Source organism: Anolis carolinensis, unplaced genomic scaffold (assembly GCF_035594765.1).
Source record: "Anolis carolinensis isolate JA03-04 unplaced genomic scaffold, rAnoCar3.1.pri scaffold_7, whole genome shotgun sequence".
NCBI lineage: Eukaryota > Metazoa > Chordata > Lepidosauria > Squamata > Dactyloidae > Anolis > Anolis carolinensis.
Window position 1 is genome coordinate 22,151,271 of NW_026943818.1, and position 14,831 is coordinate 22,166,101.

General features: G+C 37.3%; 1 protein-coding gene across 4 annotated transcripts in view; it reads right to left on the minus strand.

The window, feature by feature from the left end:
- ypel2 (yippee like 2) overlaps window positions 1-14,831 on the minus strand; it is a 76,097-nt gene that overhangs the window by 32,908 nt on the left and 28,358 nt on the right. Inside the window, exon 1 of one of the 4 annotated variants that reach the window (XM_062960295.1) lies at window positions 4,372-4,948. The exons of the other annotated variants lie outside the window; for them this stretch is intronic. The gene's annotated coding sequence lies outside the window, so the exon portion shown is untranslated. Of the gene's footprint in view, window positions 1-4,371; window positions 4,949-14,831 lie in introns of those variants that run through there. 4 annotated transcript variants of the gene reach the window in all.

Sequence of the window (14,831 nt, forward strand, 5' to 3'; positions counted from 1 at the left end):
TCCGGTGCCGTGATTCCATTACCCTTTTATATATAGATAGATACATGGGTTATATAGCTGTGTGGAAGGGCCTTGAGTCTACACTGCCATATAATCCAGTGCAAATTAGATAATCTGTGGAAGAGGCCTAAGTGAGGCCCAAATCTGCCTGTCCCCTAACTGAACCCTGGCTGTCCCTTGGCTGAGTTGGTTGCTAGGAGACCAAGTGGGCAGAGATTAGCCCTCTAAACTGGCAGCAATTGGATAAAAACAATTATTGCTCTCCCTCTAATTAGGACTTTATTTTTCTTTTGTTTTTGTTGTATCAACCTAGAGGCGGATGATGGGTTGTGTTGTCAAATTTCGAGGTTGGGGGGCCTGTAGTTTTGTTGTTTTGTGGGTCGCCATGATGCCATCACTCATTTATATATATAGATAATAATACATAATAATAATATATAATAATAGCAGTCCAGTAATACAACCTAATGTCCTACTATGTACCGTATATACTCGAGTATAAGCCGGACCAAATATAAGCCGAGGCACCTAATTTTACCACAAAAACTGGGAAAACTTATTGACTCGAGTATAAGATGAGGGTGGGAAATGCAGCAGCTACAGGTGAATTTCAAAAATAAAAATAGATATTAATAAAATTGCATTATTTGAGGCATTAATAGGTTAAATGTTTTTGAATATTTATATAAAACTGTAATTTAAGATAATAATGCTTTAATAAGATAAGACTGTCCAACTCTGAATACCTATATACGCAAGTATAAGCCGACCTGAATAGAAGCCGGCCAGGACCCTCACTCGAGTATAAGCTGATTGGAGCTTTTTCAGCCCCAAATAAGGGCTGAAAAACTAGGCTTATACTTGAGTATATACAGTCTCACTTATCCAACACTCGCTTATCCAACATTCTGGATTATCCAACGCATTTTTGTAGTCAATGTTTTCAATACATCATGATATTTTGGTGCTGAATTCGTAAATACAGTAATTACTACATAGCATTACTGCGTACTGAACTACTTTTTCTGTCAAATTTGTTGTATAACATGATGTTTTGGTGCTTCATTTGTGAAATCTTAACCTAATTTGATGTTTAATAGGCTTTTCCTTAATCCCTCCTTATTATCCAACATATTCGCTTATCCAACGTTCTGCTGTCCCATTTATGTTGGATAAGTGAGACTCTACTGTATATTGTATTGAAAATACAGAGATATAAACAAGACCATTGGAAACACAGACCTAAGATTAAAACACATTAAAATCATTCATACCAATGACATGTACGTTTAAATTAATAGTCTATAATTGACTGGGTAGTTACAAGTTTTGCTCGGTCCTATCAAAGCCAACCTGAGCATTTCTAGGGTTTGAGATCAAAATCTTAATTTTCAAGATATCTTCAGACTTTGAAGTCAAGAACTGTGCTTTAAAAAGGAGATAAGAAAGCAAAGGTTTCTATACTTTCGCAATCCAACATGGAACATAAAAACAGGTTAAGCCTGCTTCCGTTCTGACCAATAATCAAGTTTCTTCGTTTTTGCTGACCAAAGAAAACCCTCAGGGCTACATTAGGATGCAAAAGAATACAGTTCAGCTTCATCTTTTGACAGAACGAGGAACAAAAGAAGAAATTCAACAGGTGAATTCCAAGCCAACCAGTTGAAGGAAAGAGGAAGAGAGAAAGAGGCAGCTCAATCCCGTCTTAAAGGTGAACCTAAAGCTCATCAATGCATGCAACAGGATGGAAGATGCTTCTGGGGTGGCTAAGATAATTTGGTTTCTGATGCACTGTGGGATTTATAACAAAAATATCTGCAGGGAGCAGGAAGTCCAGAAGGACAGAAAGATCTCTTCTATCCTATCTTATCTATCCAGAAGTGATAAGAGCAACAGAAAACCAGCTCAGACCTGAAATATCCAATTCCTGGTTCATATGGAGAGGACACTTTTGGGAACTGTAACTTCAGAAAACCCTTATATGGCAACTACCTGTGCCCGGCCCCGCGTTGCTGTGGCGAGTATGGTGGTATGGGAAATAAAGTATTGACTAATTGGTGGTAGTTAAGGTCAAGGGTCAAGGTTTTCCCCTGACATTAAGTCCATTATAAATGGGTTATATAGCTGTGTGGAAGGGCCTTGAGTCTACACTGCCATATAATCCAGTTCAAATCAGATAATCTGTATTTTATAGGCAGTGTGGAATAGGCCTAAGTGAGGCCTAACTCTGCCTGTCCCCTGGGCTGAGTGGGTTGCTAGGAGACCAAGTGGGCAGAGCTTAGCCTCTAACTGGCAGCAATTGGATAAAAACAATTCTTCCTCTCCCTCTAATTAGGACTTTATTTTTCTTTTCTTTTTGTTGTATGAACATAGAGGCATGGATGAGGGGTTGTGCTGCCAAGTTTAGTGTTTCTGGGATGTGCAGTTTTGTTGTTTTGTCCTAGGCCGAAATTTCATTACCCTTTTATATATATAGTTTTCAGACTTTATAGCCATGTGATCCCTTGACATCTACATTTATGTTGCTCTACCATCATAGCATAAGAACAGCCTGCCTCAAGGGAGCGTACTTGCTCCATCTATGTTTAACCTTTAAATGACCAGCCACTGCCATAAAGGACAAAAAGTTTCATCTATGCCGACAATCGTGCCATCACTGCTCTAGCAGGGAGCTTTGAAAGGATTGAACAGAAGCTCTCTGAAGCTTTAGGTGCTTTTACTGCATATTACAGGGATTCCAAATCCATCTAAAATGCAGACAGGTGCTATTCATCTTAAGAACAGACCAACATCTTGAGCTGTGAGGACACCCAAATATCAAGGAGTCACTCTGGGTGCTCTGACGTATAAAAAGCACTGCTTGAATATCAAGCAAAAAGTGGGCACTAGAAATGATATACGAAAGCTGACTGGCACAACCTGGGGATCTCAACCAGACAGTGAAGACATCTAGGTATACGCTCATTCTGTGCAATAATGTTTTTACTGAGTGTCATGTTTATATTTATTGATTTTTTTTGTAATTTGTATTTTTTTATTATAATGAGTATGTCATTGTCATTTTATACTTTTGATATTAGAGAAGTAGTGGTGGCATTGAATGTTTGCTGTTTATATGTATGTTAACCACTCTGAGTCCCTCTGGGGAGAGAGGGCAGCCTAGAAATAAATTATTTAGTATTATTATTATTGACACAACAACACTGTATGACACAGCAAACAAGATAGATATGCTGGATTTCATATCACAAAGTCGAACACTTCCCAAGCGTTTAGGACTGTGTGATGTATTTTCAGATGATGCGCACAGATCACAGTAGGGTGGCCTTTTGCAGTTGGCAGATCGTAATTTTGTCAATGTCTATTGTTTCCAAATGCCGGCTGAGATCTTTTGGCACGGCACCCAATGTGCCAATCACCTGCACTGGTTTCTGCCAGAGTCTTTGCAGATTATTATTATTATTATTATTATTATTATTATTATTATTATTATTATTATTATTACCTGCCCTTACACATTGCTACTCTGCTGCTGAGTACACATGCCCAGTGTGGAATACATTTCACCATGTTAAAACAGTGGATGTGGCTCTTAATGAGACATGCTGCATTATCACAGCATGTCTACACCCTACAGTGCTGGAGAAATTATACTGTTTAGCCAGAATTGCACCACCTGACATCCGTCGGGAAGTAGCAACCAGCAATGAAAGGACCAAGGCATTGACAACTCTGGCCCATCCTCTGTTCGGATATCAGCCAGCAAGCCAACAACTTAAATGAAGAAACAGATCCAAAGAGATACTCGCAGGAACACCTCAGCAAACAAGAGTCCAAAAGTGGCAGGCTAAAACCCAGAACCTCAATCAGTGGCTGAGAGCAGATGAGAAACTCCCTCCTGGGCACACAGATGGGGCAACTTGGAAGGCACTGAATAGACGGGATAGAGAGCCAATCAAGAAATGGGGCCACAAAACGGAGTCCACAACATGCGTGTGTGGAGAAGAGCAAACCACAGGCCACCTACTTTAATGCGGTCTGCCATTTACACAATGGAGAACCTTCTCACAGTGATACCAGAAGCACTCCAAGTGGACAGCTTCTGGTCAAAGGACATTTAGTATAATGCCAAGTTTTTAACTTTGCGTTTTTTTCTACATTATAGCTGTATTCTCAATTTGCTTCTGACATGATAGATAAATAAATAAGCAGCATAAGAATAAAACTATTTTGTTATTTAATGTGCCCATGCTTGGCACTTGAAGTGATAAATAAACAGTAATGAAATGCTGGTTATTTTCCCCTTGCTTTGGCCTTACCAGTGTTCAGAGTGAAAGCACCCGAGTTTCAAGGGGCAGAATAAACTCTTACCGCTTAAGAACAATCACAGGCGACCCCATTCTGGAATGGAACGGAGGGGAGCGGGGACAGGAAAAAGTGAAATTAAGGAAAGGAAAAGGAATCTAGCCAAGGAAGAAGCAAGGTGCAGTATTCATGTCTCCCTGCTGAGCTAGCTTTCTACTTGCAGGGTGGTTGTTTGATGACTCTTAACCCAAGGAGCATTTTGAGCCACTTCCTTCTCCCACCACATACTCTCAGTGGTATAGTCTATTGTGCAGCTCTGGAAAAGTTCCATTTCTGACCTGTAACTTCCAGAATTCCCCAGCCAGTTAATCATTCCGGTTAGGGGATTCTGGAACCTATTGTTCTACAAATGGAACTTTCCCAAGCTGTCGCCACTTCTAACCGTCTACATGTGTTAGAGAAGATTATACTTTTTTTACAATGCAGTCCTAGGTACTATTCAGAGGCACCGTGTGTTGGAATGGTTTGAGACTAGGGTTCGAATCTCCGTTCAGCCACGGAAATCCTTAGGCAAGTCACACTCTCTCAGCTTTAGAGGAAGGCTGTTACAAACATTACTTGAAGAAATATGACAAGATTGCAAAAAATTTGTACCATGCTTCTCTCAGTTGCACTCAGATTGCACATGTAAATGCATACAAGATTCCCAGGTAAATACACACAAGATCCCAGGTAAATGCATACAAGATTCCCAGGTAAATACACACAAGATCCCAGGTAAATGCATACAAGATTCCCAGGCAAATGCATACAAGATTCCCAGATAAATGCATACAAGAGTCCAAGGTAAATACACACAAGATCCCAGGTAAATGCATACAAGATCCCAGGTAAATGCATACAAGATCCCAGGTAAATACATACAAGATTCCCAGGTAAATACACACAAGATCCCAGGTAAATGCATACAAGATTCCCAGGTAAGTGCATACAAGATTCCCAGGTAAATGCATACAAGATTCCCAGGTAAATACACACAAGATCCCAGGTAAATGCATACAAGATTCCCAGGAAAATACACACAAGATAAATGCATAAATGCATAAATAAATCTTGTAAATGCATACAAGATTCCCAGGTAAATACACACAAGATCCCAGGTAAATGCATACAAGATTCCCAGGTAAATACACACAAGATCCCAGGTAAATACACACAAGATCCCAGGTAAATGCATACAAGATTCTCAGGTAAATACACACAATATCCCAGGTAAATGCATACAAGATCCTAGGTAAATGCACACAAGATCCCAGGTAAATACACACAAAATAAGTGCATAAATGCATAAATAAATCTTGTAAATGCATACAAGATTCCCAGGTAAATGCATACAAGATTCCCAGATAAATACACACAAGATCCTAGGTAAATACACACAAGATCCCAGGTAAATGCATACAAGATTCCCAGGTAAATGCATACAAGATCCCAGGTAAATGCATACAAGATCCCAGGTAAATGCATACAAGATTCCCAGGTAAATACACACAAGATCCCAGGTAAATGCATACAAGATTCCCAGGTAAATACACACAAGATCCCAGGTAAATACACACAAGATCCCAGGTAAATGCATACAAGATTCCCAGGAAAATACACACAAGATAAATGCATAAATGCATAAATAAATCTTGTAAATGCATACAAGATTCCCAGGTAAATACACACAAGATCCCAGGTAAATGCATACAAGATTCCCAGGTAAATACACACAAGATCCCAGGTAAATACACACAAGATCCCAGGTAAATGCATACAAGATTCTCAGGTAAATACACACAATATCCCAGGTAAATGCATACAAGATCCTAGGTAAATGCACACAAGATCCCAGGTAAATACACACAAAATAAGTGCATAAATGCATAAATAAATCTTGTAAATGCATACAAGATTCCCAGGTAAATGCATACAAGATTCCCAGATAAATACACACAAGATCCTAGGTAAATACACACAAGATCCCAGGTAAATGCATACAAGATTCCCAGGTAAATGCATACAAGATCCCAGGTAAATGCATACAAGATCCCAGGTAAATGCATACAAGATTCCCAGGTAAATACACACAAGATCCCAGGTAAATGCATACAAGATTCCCAGGTAAATACACACAAGATAAATGCATAAATGCATAAATAAATCTTGTAAATGCATACAAGATTCCCAGGTAAATACACACAAGATCCTAGGTAAATGCATACAAGATTCCCAGGTAAATACACACAAGATCCCAGGTAAATACACACAAGGTCCCAGGTAAATGCATACAAGATTCCCAGGAAAATACACACAAAATAAGTGCATAAATGCATAAATAAATCTTGTAAATGCATACAAGATTCCCAGGTAAATACACACAAGATCTCAGGTAAATGCATACAAGATCCCAGGTAAACGCATACAAGATTCCCAGGTAATTACACACAAGATCCCAGGTAAATACACACAAGATCCCAGGCAAATGCATACAATATCCCATTAATCAGCCCCAGAGGGATTTTAATAATCTATCCTATTTTTATTACGATTTTACCATTTATGTGTTTTAAATGCAATTTTTTATCCTGTATTTTTGTTTTAATTGATATATTGTATTACAGTTTTATCTTTTTATAGTGTTATTTGTATTATGTTGCCTATGTTTTGTTCTATGTTGTTTGGGCCTCTGCCCCATGTAAGCCGCCCCGAGTCCCCACAGGGAGATGGTGGCAGGGTATAAATAAAATTATTATTATTATTATTATTATTATTATTATTATTATTATTATTATTATTATTATTATATCCCTACTAGTGGGCCAGCCTAGGAAGACTTGGATCCAGAACCACACTCAACTGGATAACACTAAATGGATGGGTTGCTGTGACTATTCTGGGCTGTATGGCCATGTTCCAGAAGCATTCTCTCCTGACGTTTTTCCCACATCAGATGTTGTGAGGTTTAATGGAAACTAGGCAAGTGGGGTTTATAATGTCCAGGGTGGGAGAAAAAACTCTGTTGAAGGCAAGAGCAAATGTTGCACTTGGCCACCTTGATTAGCATTGAATGGCCATGCAGCTTCAAAGCCTCGCTGCTTCCTGCCTGGGGGAATTCCAGACAGGAAACAATCAGAGCCAGCTAACACAAAAGATTCCCACAGGCAGGAAAGCAACCCGGCTTTAAAGCTGCAAGGCTATTTAACACCGAGAAGGTTAGATATTATGAATAGGAATAATAATGAAAAATGCTGGCGAGGGTGCCAGGAAATTGGAACCTACATGCATGTGTGGTGGGATTGTAAACATGTAAAAGGTTTTTGGGAATTGGTCATAAGGGCAATAGAAAATATTATGAATATAAAAATTAGAAGGAATCCAGTGGAAATATTACTTTTAATTATAAAAAGAGGATGAGAAAGATAAGAGGGGAAAAAAATTAATAGAAATGCTATTAACAGCAGCTAGATGACTAATTGCAAAATATTGGAAAGGAGAAATGAAAAGACAAATTAATGAATGGTATAAAGAAGTTTGGAGAATGACACTGAATAACAAGCTAACATCAAATTTAAAAGTAAAGAAAGGATTGTGGAAAAAAATGATTTTGAAAGTATTTGGAGAAAATTTCTAGAAAAATTATTGGAAAAAGAAGATGGGAATTTACTTCCAAATGAAGAATTGAACTTTTGGTGGGACTACAGAAGAAGAGATGGCTCCGGAGAAGGGGGAAATGTATAGAATATGTTTATATAATTGTAATTTTTTCTTAAATACAGTAGAGTTTCACTTATCCAAGCCTCGCTTATCCAAGTTTCTGGATTATCCAAGGCATTTTTGTAGTCAATGTTTTCAATATATCGTTATATTTTGGTGCTAAATTCCTAAATACAATATTACAACATAACATTACTGTGCATTGAACTACTTTTTCTGTCAAATTTGTTGTTTAACATGATGTTTTGGTGCTTAATTTGTAAAATCATAACCTAATTTGATGTTTCCTTAATCCCTCCTTATTATCTAAGATATTCGCTTATCCAAGCTTCTGCCGGCCTGTTTAGCTTGGATAAATGAAACTCTACTGTTTTAGAGAAAATTTCTAGAAAAATTATTGGAAAAGGAAGACGGGAATTTACTTCCAAATGAAGAATTGAACTTTTGGTGGGACTACAGAAGAAGAGATGGCTTCGAAGAAGGGGGAAATGTATAGAATATATTTATATAATTGTAACTTTTTCTTAAATAATAATAACAATAAAAAATTAAAAGAAAAAAAAAGCTGCAAGCCTATTCAATGCTAATTAAGCTGGCCATTTACAACATTCACACTTTGTCTCCAGCAGACAAGAATTCTTTCTCCCATCCTGGATATTCCACAGGTATATGAACACTACTTGCCTAGTTTCCAACAGACCTCACAACCTCTGAGGATGCCTGCCATAAATGTGGGAGAAACGTCAGGAGAGAATGCTTCTGGAACATAGCCATACAGCCCGGAAAACACACAACAACCCAGTGATTCCGGCCATGAAAGTCTTCAACAACACACTAAATGGATACTCATTCTCCTCCTCCGCTAAACCTACTTACCTTTCTGTGAGGTGGCAAGAGATATTGGGTTCAAATACCAGTCTGGAAGTGTTTGTATGGCTATTGTGGCTCCCATCAAGCCCAATTACCATGAGCACGGGTCAAGGTGATGGGCCAGGAGTCCCAAAAAGACCTCCAGAGCGACTGAGTGCCCTTGCCTCGATGCCTCTATTTGAGGGAATTTATCAAGCTTTGGGGGAAGCACTGCAGAAATAAAAGTGTTGGTGCCGCCTGGCCATGCAAAGCATCCCGTTTTCCCTGTTCAGCACTCCATGAGCAATTTGCTTGTTTCCCGGAGTGCTGAGTAAGGTCACCTCTGTCATCACCGTTGTGGAGTTCTGCACTTTTCGCCTTAGAAAAAACAACAATGAGAGCCCAACTCTGCAGAAATGCCAGCTGAGCACACTGGCTCATGGACAAACATGCCTTCCAATGGGTTGCTGTGAGTTTTCCGGGCTGTATGGCCATTTTCTCCTGACATTTGCCCACATCTATGGCAGGCACCCTCAGAGGTTGTGAGGTCGGCTGGAAACTAGGCAAGTGTGAATGTTGCAATTGATCAGCTTGATTAGCATTGAATAGCCTTGCAGCTTCAAAGGAAACAATGAAAATGAACAAAATCTGGCTACCAGTATTTAAAAACTTTAAAATCAGGACAGTAAATAAAGAACAACATTCAGAATGATGTCCAGGATTGCAATTAACATTGAATGGCCTTGCAGCTTCAAAGCTTGGCTGCTTCCTGACCAGAGAAATCAACCATAGCAAAGCGCCTGATGATATACATATATACAATATAATTTACAATAATATATATTATATTGTATATGCATATAATATAATATTATTTTGTAATACAATATAATATTAATAATACAATATACAGTATTTAAAAACTTTAAACTCAGGACAGTAAATAAAGAACAACATTCAGAATGATGTCCAGGATTGCAATTAACATTGAATGGCCTTGCAGCTTCAAAGCTTGGCTGCTTCCTGACCAGAGAAATCAACCATAGCAAAGCGCCTGATGATATACATATATACAATATAATTTACAATAATATATATTATATTGTATATGCATATAATATAATATTATTTTGTAATACAATATAATATTAATAATACAATATACAGTATTTAAAAACTTTAAACTCAGGACAGTAAATAAAGAACAACATTCAGAATGATGTCCAGGATTGCAGTTAACATTGAATGGCCTTGCAGCTTCAAAGCTTGGCTGCTTCCTGACCAGAGAAATCAACCATAGCAAAGCGCCTGATGATATACATATATACAATATAATTTACAATAATATATATTATATTGTATATGCATATAATATAATATTATTTTGTAATACAATATAATATTAATAATACAATATACAGTATTTAAAAACTTTAAACTCAGGACAGTAAATAAAGAACAACATTCAGAATGATGTCCAGGATTGCAATTAACATTGAATGGCCTTGCAGCTTCAAAGCTTGGCTGCTTCCTGACCAGAGAAATCAACCATAGCAAAGCGCCTGATGATATACATATATACAATATAATTTACAATAATATATATTATATTGTATATGCATATAATATAATATTATTTTGTAATACAATATAATATTAATAATACAATATACAGTATTTAAAAACTTTAAACTCAGGACAGTAAATAAAGAACAACATTCAGAATGATGTCCAGGATTGCAATTAACATTGAATGGCCTTGCAGCTTCAAAGCTTGGCTGCTTCCTGACCAGAGAAATCAACCATAGCAAAGCGCCTGATGATATACATATATACAATATAATTTACAATAATATATATTATATTGTATATGCATATCTATATATATAAAAGAGTGATGGCATCAGGGCAGCGGACAAAACAACAAAACTACAGGCCCCCCAAACTCGAAATTTAACAACACAACCCATCATTCACAGCTCTAGGTTGATACAACAAAAAGAAAAGAAAAATAAAGTCCTAATTAGAGGGAGAGGAATAATAGTTTTTATCCAATTGCTGCCAGTTAGAAGGCTAAGCTCCGCCCACTTGGTCTCTTAGCAACCTACTCAGCCCAGGGGACAGGCAGTTAGGCCTCACTTAGGCCTCTTCCACAGATTACCAAATTTGCACTGGATTATATGGCAGTGTAGACTCAAGGCCCTTCCACATCTATATAACCCATTTAGAATCTTATATTATCTGCTTTGAACTGGATTATCTTGACTCCACACTGCCATATAATCCACTTCAGTGTGCATACTAAACATAAAGACAACCATACAAGAGACATTCAATACCACCACTATCTCAACAATTTCTCACCAACACCACCAGACAACATCACAGCAACGCGTGGCCGGGCACAGCTAGTACAATATAATTTACAATAATATATATTATACTAGCTGTGCCCGGCCACGCGTTGCTGTGGCGAAGTATGGTGGTATGGGAAATAAAGTATTAAGGAATTGGTGGTAGTTAAGGTAAAGGGTAAAGGTTTTCCCCTGACTCTGGGGGTTGGTGCTCATCTCGATTTCTAAGATGAAGAGCTGGTGTTGTCCGTAGACACCTCCAAGGCATGACTGCATGGAGTGCCATTATCATCCCGCCGGAGCCATACCTATTCATCTACTCTCATTTGTGAGGCCTAACTCTGCCTGTCCCCTGGGCTGAGTGGGTTGCTAGGAGACCCAAGTGGGTGGAGCTTAGCCTTCTAACTGGCAGGATTGGATAAAAACAATTATTCCTCTCCCTCTAATTAGGACTTTATTTTTCTTTTATTTTTGTTGTATGAACGTAGATGCATGGATGAGGGGTTGTGCTGCCAAATTTAGTGTTTCTGGGATGTGTAGTTGTGTTGTTTTGTCCTAGGCCGAAATTTCATTACCCTTTTATACATATAGATTATATATGCATATAACATTAAAAATATTATTTTGTAATACAATATAATACTAACAATACAATATACAGTAGGAGTCTCACTTATCCAAGCTAAACGGGCCGGCAGAAGCTTGGATAAGCGAATATCTTGGATAATAAGGAGGGATTAAGGAAAAGCCTATTAAACATCAAATTAGGTTATGATTTTACAAATTACGCACCAAAACATCATGTTATACAACAAATTTGACAGAAAAAGTAGTTCAATGCGCAGTAATGTTATGTAGTAATTACTGTATTTACGAATTTAGCACCAAAATATCATGATGTATTGAAAACATTGGCTACAAAAATGCGTTGGATAATTCAGAATGTTGGATAAGCAAGTGTTGGATAAGTGAAACTTTACTGTAATACTAACAATGCAATATACGTATATACATATAATATTAATATTATTATTATATTTATATTATATTATTATATTATATTATAATATTATTATTTTGACTGCATGGAGCGCCATTACTTTACGGCCAGACTACGGCCATTACCTTACGGCTATTGATCTACACACATTGGCATGTTTTCGAACTGCTAGGTTGGCAGGAGCTGGGCCTAACAGCGGGCGCTCACTCTGCTTCCGGGATTTGAACCTGGAACCTTTTGGTCTGCAAGTTCAGCAGCTCAGTGCTTTAACACACTGCGCCACCAGAGGCCCCTGATATAGTACAATATGGCAATTGATTGCAAGTATTGAGCTATGCTAATAATATAATATTGTATGTAAATGTAATTTGTAAGCCGCTCTAAGTCCCCTTCAGGGTGAGAAGGGCGGGATATAAATGTATTAAATAAATAAATAAATAAACAAACCTGGACACAGCAAGTGGGGGTTATATATCTGTTCAGAAAACAGGGGAAAACAGGGCAGGAAACAATCAGGGGCAGCTAACACAACCCAACAAAGGATTTCCCCCAGACAGGAAGCAGCCAGGCTTCGAAGCTGCAAGGCAATTCAATGCTAATCAAGGGGGCCAATGGCAACATTCACACTTGCCTCAAACAGACAAGAGTTCTTTCCCCCACCCTGGACATTATTCCACAGATACATAAACCCCACTTGCCTAGTTTCCAACAGACCTCACAACCTCTAACGACGCCTGCCATAGATGGGAGAAAAACGTCAGGAGAGAATGCTTCTGGAACATGGCCAGACAGCCTGGGAATCTCACCGCAACCCATGAAAGCCTCCTGAAGCTGCTAGAAAGTGGAGAGAATAAATCTGTGGAAGGCTGTGACCGGGCCACATTTTCCGTGTGTGCAGTTTCTAAACAATGGCTATTTCAACACACACAGGCTGTGCTGTATTCACACTGACTCCTTCTACAAAGGGAGGGAAATTCTCTCTCCGTGAAGTATCACAGTGGGTTAGGATCTGCTGTGTGAGAGCTTGGGGAAAGTTACTCTAACAGGAAAAATAAAATGTATAGTTACTGTATAAAAACCAGGGAACAATGGCTTTTTCGGATCACAAAGTAACCATGCGGAGCCTCCTATCTATCTATCTTCAATACACATAATAAAAGTTTCTAAACAATGGCTATTTCAACACTCACATTTGCATGTTTTCAAACTGCTAGGTTGGCAGAAATACTTTATATACCAGTATATACGTTCACAAAATATATATACGTTCACAAAATAATTTATATAAGTTCACAAAATAATTTGGCCTAACACTTAGCCATGGTTCAGATATTACTGTATATACTCGAATATAAGCCAAGTTTTGCAGCCCTTTTTTTAACAATAAAATAATAAATCTCCTGCATACCTCATGATTTAAGAGATTAAAGCCAATTTAAGTACTGCATATACTCGAGTATAAGCCTAGTTTTTCAGCCCTTTTTTTAAGACTAAAAAAGCCCCCCTTGGCTTATACTTGGGTGAGGGTCCTGGTTGGCTTATATTTGGGTCAGCTTATACTCGAGAATATATGGTACATTTATTATTTTTCTCTATTATTATTGGCATTATTACATTTATTATTTTTCTCTATTATTGTTGCTACTATTACATTTATTTTACTCTATTTTATTATTATTAATACATTTATTATTTCACTCTGATCTTATTATTATTGCATTTATTATTTTAGTCTATTTATTATTACATGTATTATTTTCCTGCATTTATTATCATTATTATTACATGTATTATTTTACTCTATTATTATTAAAAGGATACATAAGCACATTTACATTGAAGATGAGAATAATGATTTGATCCGAGTTAGACAGTCTTATCTTAAATTTGAGCTTTATGTAAATATTCAAAAACATTTAACCTACTGAGGCCTCAATTAATGTAATTTTATTGGTACAGTATTATTATTACATGTATTATTTTCCTCTATTTATTATTACATGTATTATTTTCCTGCATTTATTATTATGATTACATGTATTTTTTACTCTATTATTATTAAAAGGATACATAAGCACATTTACATTGAAGAAGATGAGAATGATGATTTAATCAAAGTTGGAAAGCATTATCTTAAATTACAATTTTATGTAAATATTCAAAAACATTTCACCTTCTGACGCCTCAATTAATGTAATTTTATTGTTATCTATTTTTATTTCTGAAATTTACCACTCTCGGCTTATACTGGAGTCAACGTTTTCCCAATTTTTTGTGGTAAAATTAGGTTCCTCAGCTTATATTCGGGTCGGCTTATACTCGAGTATATATGGTATTATTATTATTGTTATTATTTGAAACACAACAAGATGAGTCCACAGCAGACACTCTGCTGGCTTTTGTATTGGATCACACATCGGACCCTTCCCAAGCGTCTAGGACTGTGTGATGTATTATTATTATTATTATTGTTGTTGTTGTTGTTGTTGTTGTTGTTGTTGTTATTTGAAACACAGCAAGATGAGTCCACAGCAGACACTCTTCTGGCTGTTGTATTGGATCAC